The following is a 6,633-nucleotide window of genomic DNA, read 5'->3' as shown; positions in this document are numbered from 1 at the left end:
TACCAAGCAGCCAGACCCAAAGCCAGTGGCAGCACAGAGTAGCAGCACCACTCCGAGGGGCCCCCTAAAGCATGGGGCCTGGGGCACTCACCCCAATTCACACCCCCATGGATGGCCTGATGACACAGCAGCTGTGCCAAAGAAGAAGTGACAACCCAGGGAAATATCCCATTACCTTATAGAACATTATTACCCTCTCCCAGGTTGCCCAACTAGGCGGGGCCTGTGACCATGATGCCACTCTTAACAAACAGGGGTGCTAGACTCCCCTGTGTGCCCAGGGGTGAATCATCCCTACTCCTTAATTACTCACAGTGAGGAAGGCCCCTCCTCCCCTGTGGGAATCCCCTTTCCCTGGGTAACTCATGACTGCCAGCATCCTCTCTCACAGGGGTGGTCAACCTTCCAGTTGCTGCTTGTGGCAGGAAGGCCCGAGCTGCCTTGTGCAGCCACTAGGCCCTATCAGCCCTCTCTCAGCCCTGTATGCACCACCCTGTGCACCGGGACCCATGCTGCCTCGTGCAGCCATGATGACTCATCAGCTCCATGGTCCTGTGCACCGATTCATGCACCAAGGGCCTAGCTCCTGCCTCATGCAAGACTTGGGATCCGCGCTATTTCGTGCAATCATTGGGGTCCCATCAACTCTCCACCAGGCCCATGCACTACTCTGTGTACCATGGAGGCTGGACTTCTGCCTCCTTCAGGGTTGGGGACCTGCGCTGCTTTGTGCAGCCACAGTGTTCCTTCAGCTGTCAGACCTCTGTGCACCAATCTGTGAACCATCACTCCTGCCTTGTGCGGGGTTGGATACCTGCCTCATGCAGCCACCGAGGTGCCATCCACTCCCAGACCCTCCGTGCACTGCTCTATGCACCATTGTCGCAGCTTCCTCCACAGCAGGGCTGGAGGGGCTGGCGGGGCTGGTGATACAGCTGCTTGCTGCTCTTTTCTAGGCAGCGGTGTCTTTTGGGAGCTTCTGGGGCAATTGCTCCATCCCACTGGTCAGCTCTACCAGATCTTCACAAGCCCTCGTCTTCGTCGTCCCTTGCTGACAGCTCCCCGTGTGATCAGCAGATGGCCTATTATTCCTTCTGGAGGCTCTGCCCCATGTTGGGAATGGACCAAAGAGGAAGCTCAAGGAGTTAGTTCCCCTCAGGTCCCCTTTTTCACCTTTCCCCTGGGTCAAGGTGGGTCTGCCTTCTTACTGCCTTCCCCTGATTGGTGAGGAAGGAACACCATCTCTATCAATGGAACTTGAGTCATTCAGGCTCAAGCTAACAGTCTAAACCCTTCCCCAGTGGCTTTTCATCACTTTGGATAGCATTGGATACAAATGGATACAAAATAACGGGATGGTTTTTGCTCCAGTGGCTATTGTTGCCTAGGCATTTTTTCTCATTTAGTATATGCATATATGATTTCCTCTACTCTCCCTACCTATATCATTTTGCAGTTCAATCTTCCTGTTTTCAGACCATGTCTCTAATTTTTCAAAAACATTTTCAATTGTAAACCTAACCTGCAAAGTTTTAGCAATGCCTGCCAGTTTTTTCTCATCCACAAATTTTTATAAGGGTGTTGTTAAATGTGCAGCTTAATGCTTGCTAAGTGTGGTTAAAATGCAAGCCGATACACATTCAAGTAGTTTAGTATGTGTTACATGCTCTGGTGGCATTGTAGAGTTGTTTTCTTTTGGGTGAGGGTTATCATGTAAAATGCACTAGGTCTCATAAGTTCCTACATTCCAATAAGTTGCAACTGTTGCAAGTAACCATGTGACAAGGCCCTGAGAGTAGCCTTATTGCATCCTCAATGTCATTAATAAATATCTCTACAATAAATATCAAATACAAGAAAACTCAGGATAGAGCCCCCAAGAAATCCCACTTGAAATTCCCTTCTAGTGAGGGGAAGAGAGAGTGGGTAAAGCCATCATTCTAAATTGATCAAAAGTTTCTTGAAAATTCTTTGAAATCACCATGTTTTCATTCTCTGCCGAGACACCACCTAGCAACATAGGGCCCTGGGCCACAACTGAGACTGCTAAGAAAAAGCTACCACAATATAAACAGTAAATAAATATAAAAACCATAGAGCCTGGGAATTTATCTCAAGACTTGCAGGCTTGAGGCCTATTTGTACAACTATAAGCCTGAAAGCCCTTAAAGCCCCAGATTGAGCTGGGATTTTCAGGTCTTCTAGGCCTCAAAGGTAGAGCTGAGACAAAACCCTGGTGAGAATCGGACCTTCCAAGACGCTCAAAATCTTAGTTACACCTAAAGACGACCACACTAGAAGTCAAATAAAATAATTAATGGGTATTGTTTTAAAAGTCTCATGATTTTTGAGCCAATCTTTTCAGTTTTGAATGCTGGGGATCTGCCTCTACCCCTATAGTTGGCACCTCTGAAACATTCCTATGTGTCTGTAGAAGACACAATATGTTGTGATCCCAACTCTAAAGAGAGTCATTGGGCCATGTATTAGAGTAAATAATAATTAAATTCATTCAAAATGGTTACGGATTCTATATTTTTAAGTTGACTTACGGAAAAAAAATCGAGTAGGATGAAAATGTCACTGTTTCAATAAGGTCAAAATTAATGCATTGCTAATTAGTGAATCTAGAAACAAAGTGATGAACAAAGTGCTGAGAAAAGGGCATTTGTAGCATACAGAGTTTGAAACAAAAATAGAATATTCTGTTTTTCATACAATCTTCATATTATCTTGTAAGGCGCAGAAAAGAATGGGGTGAGCAGCATTTAAATCCTTAGCTGCAGACTGACTTGGATTCACGCCCCTAAAGTAGTAGTTTCCAGATCATAGTTTGAAAGGTGTTGTATAATGGAACATAACTGAGGTCAGAGCTATCCGGTTTCAGAACAGTGTGATTGACACCAACATTGTAAACTTTCTTTAATTACAAGATTGCAATCTCAGAGAACAAACCTTTATCCCCAGCAAAAGAGAAGTACGATTAGTTAATTCCAGAAGAGAAACTTGGCTTGAATGCAAGGAAGCATGAAGAAGGACTACAAAATTTGTTTAAGAAAACAGGCTGAAATGAGGAAGACCAAGATGTCATGTTGGCAAAATTGAGATGATTAATTATGGAACTTCCTACCCAGTGATAACCAATTAACTCTCTCCTTTTATTACGAAATATGACAGCCAAAATTTCCACCAGTGTGACCGCTTTGAGCTTGATGGACTTACTTCAGCTGAGAATATGGCCTTGAGTACATTAGGCTATAATAATTTACTTATATTGTCTGCCACAATTTAAAAAATAGGTGTAAGTTTTCAATAGGGCCTGAGCACAACCTGCACTTAACGTATGTAAAAAGGTATCACAGAATCATAGACTAACAGAAAATAGAATTGGAAGAGACCTCAAGAGGTCACATCTAGTCCAATCCCCTGCTCAAAGTAGCATCACCCCCAACTAGATCGTTCCAGCCAGGGCTTTGTCAAGCCGGGCCTTAAAAATGTCCAAGGATGGAGCTTCCACCACCTCTCTAGGTAACCTGGTCCAGTGTTTTACTACCCTCCTCGTGAGAAAGTTTTTCCTAATATCCAACCTAAACATCCCTTGTTGCAACCTGAGAGCATTGCTCTGTGTTCAGTCATCTCCACCACTAAGAACAATCCAGCCCCATCCTCTTTGAAGCCACACTTCAGGTAGTTAAAGGCTGCTATTAAATCTCCCCTTGGCCTTCTCTTCTGCAAACTAAATAAGCTGAGTTCCCTCAGCTTCTCCTTATAAGTCATGAGTACCAGTCTTCTAGACATTTTCATTGCTCTCCATTGGACTCTCTCCAACTTGTCCATGTCCTTTCTGTAGGGGCGAGGACACTTACAGCTACTGAAGGAGACTCCTTAACATTCTGACATGCCCACTCTTTTGTATATATCCAAATAAAGATGAAGGTGTTGGATGATCAGGATGGAAAATAAGCCCTGAATATATTGTAGGACAGAATTTTAATTTACAAAATCTATAAAAAAACCGGAAGACTTACAACCCTGAGAATGATAGAATTCATAGTGTCTCTTAGGGCTGTGGAGAAATCCTCCTCTCTCTGCCACTCACTTGGGACAAACTAGGTATTCTCTGTATTTCCTGAGTTTCTTCTTGGTACTGGCTGGTCAGGTGACCTAGGCAGGTATAATTCCTAGGGGAAGGGGAGTGCTGTCTCTTCCTCCGGTGGGCGTTTTGAAAAGCCACAAGCAATGTACCTCCAGGCAGATACAACCGTGGCAGGGTATAGGGCCCCAGGGCAAATCAGCCTGTGCAGGGCCCAGATGTGGCAGAAGCGGCAGGGTAGATGGCAAGCAGCTGGATGCAAAGCCTGCCCAGCTCCACAGGGCCCCCCAAAGCACGGGGCCCGTGGCAGTCACCCCGATTCATGCCCACCCCCCTCCAGGGACGGCCCTGCTCCCAGGCTCTGTCTTGGATGATTCACTGTAAAAAATGACCTGGAAACAGCCAGAAGTCTAGAAATAACTATAGGCAGTTGCGTTTAATAGGATCTTTGAATCCAGTATCTGCAAAGGCTCAAATTATCTTTGTTTGCTGAAAGTGAATTTCTAACTTCCTTGTACTACCCCCCCACCCCCCGGCACCCTTCCCTGGTCAATAGAGGTATCAAGTTAAAGCATGCCTGGCTGTGGTACTGCGAGAAGGGAGAAGGAAGCCTTTTGCTTCCTTTGATTGGCTTTTAATTTTCCTCTGGTATCTGATGTTATCTTTGGATGTTTCAGACTGAAGGAATCTCCCTGAAATATTATTTTAGGCAAAGCACCCCCAAGGCTTGCAGGGTCTATGTGCCCCAGGCAGTACAGAGCTCTTAGAAAGACCCAGGCCCAGGTGGTGGTGGCAAGTGCCCCAGCCTTGCGGGTATGCTCCTAGAAGGGGGTCAGCCTGACGTAGGCACCCTAGTGGAGACACCCGAAGCGGGGTTATGGTTGGGCAAAGCGGGTGGCTAAGTGCAGTAGCACCCCCTACAGTCCAAACACAAGGGTTAGCTCTAGATATATTTCTGAAGTATACCCAGAGGTTGACAAATATATCTAAGGTCTCAACCAGCTTGAGCACTAACAATGTCTTCTGGCACCAACTAAAAGATTTCTCATGGGTTTGTTATTTAAAGGGATGTCAAAGAACTAGTTGCTAATTTCTTTCATGAGCCTGCCAGGTGTGAGTGAGCATGAAATCCCTGAAACAATCTATCTTTGCATTGATTTAATGGATTAAAATGTACAGAGCTCAAGGTGTTCCTTGTTGGAAAGGAGATTTTTCATGGATATATGTGCCCTTGAAGGAGAAATTCACCTTTAAACGGGAAGTCAGGAGGAGGCCTCACCAAATAACTAAAGTCCCTCACTGGAGCTTCACAATGGGTTAGCTGATAGAGCATCTGCATAAAGCTATATGCACAATCTCTATATGCTGTGCAAAGCATATTACAGAAGTCAGTACAGATGGCCACAGTCAGCACAAGCTGGCCAGAGATACACATTTATATAGTTCCAGCAACCCCATTACTCTATACAGCTAATTCAGAAGATGTCTAGCTCCTATTCCGCACCATTTCTAAAGCTTAGGCCTGGTCTAAACTGTAAAGTTTTGTCAGAAGAACTATCACACCCCTTATCTGATATGGCTTTGTCTGCAAAACACCTTATGTGGATGCAGCTCTGCTGACTGAAGAGAGTTTTGTCTGCTTAGCTTATGTTGTTTAAGGTGATGATGTAGCTGTGTCAGCAGAAATACTCTGTCTGTCAGCGCACTAGAAATCTTCACTAGGGAGCTCTGCCTACATACCTATGCCAGCAGAGCTGTACTGGCAGACAAAATGGAGTATGACTATGGAGTAAACAAAAGTTTAAGTTGTGCACAAGTCTTGTTGCCTGATCCTCAGTGCAAGACAAAATTTATCTCAAAATGTTTTAAAATGCCTTGGACTGGTTAAAAAAAAAAAGGGCTGTAGAAATCATACCTTAAAACCCTGTATTTCTAAGACAGTATCAGAATTGCTTGAGTTGCACAAATTCTTTCCTTCTGGCATTTCTTGCCTTTTAAACAACTGATTTTACATATAACTATTGTTTAAATACAAGGGGAATCCATATTTTTATTTAAAATCTATGAGGTGTGTAAAGTAAAGGACTGATCATAATATTTCAGTTTTCAGAAGCAGATTTATACACATTTTCTCCCTCAAGCCTTCCAGGAAAGGCAAGGATAGGATTTAATATGTAGCTAGCTATATGTGTTGGTATCCCTGTTCCTACACTTTATACCATGCGAGTAGTCTCAATGATATTAACTGGACTTAAACATGCTTAAAACTAAGTGCATGTGGAAGGGCTTCAGGAATGGAACATAAGACCTATTTTAGTCTTAGGTGTCTGAATACTGGTTAGTGTCTAAATGTCGTTTCTGCATTTTCCATTAGATAGTACTTGGACAGACAATACTGGGGAGAAGACTAGGGGCTAGAACACAGTGCACTTTCTCTTGCAGGGCTGTTCCCATTTCTCTGAGCTAAAGAGCAAGACTTCCTTTGGCTAACTGTCCTTCTGGTCTATTATACCCTTTCTTTTTGGCAGTCCTACGGGCCA

The sequence above is a fragment of the Crocodylus siamensis genome, chromosome 1 (assembly GCF_052110815.1).
Source record: "Crocodylus siamensis isolate JL-2025a chromosome 1, ASM5211081v1, whole genome shotgun sequence".
Taxonomy (NCBI): domain Eukaryota; kingdom Metazoa; phylum Chordata; order Crocodylia; family Crocodylidae; genus Crocodylus; species Crocodylus siamensis.
The sequence above is the reverse complement of the archived record's forward strand: the minus strand, read 5'-3'. Positions refer to the sequence as shown.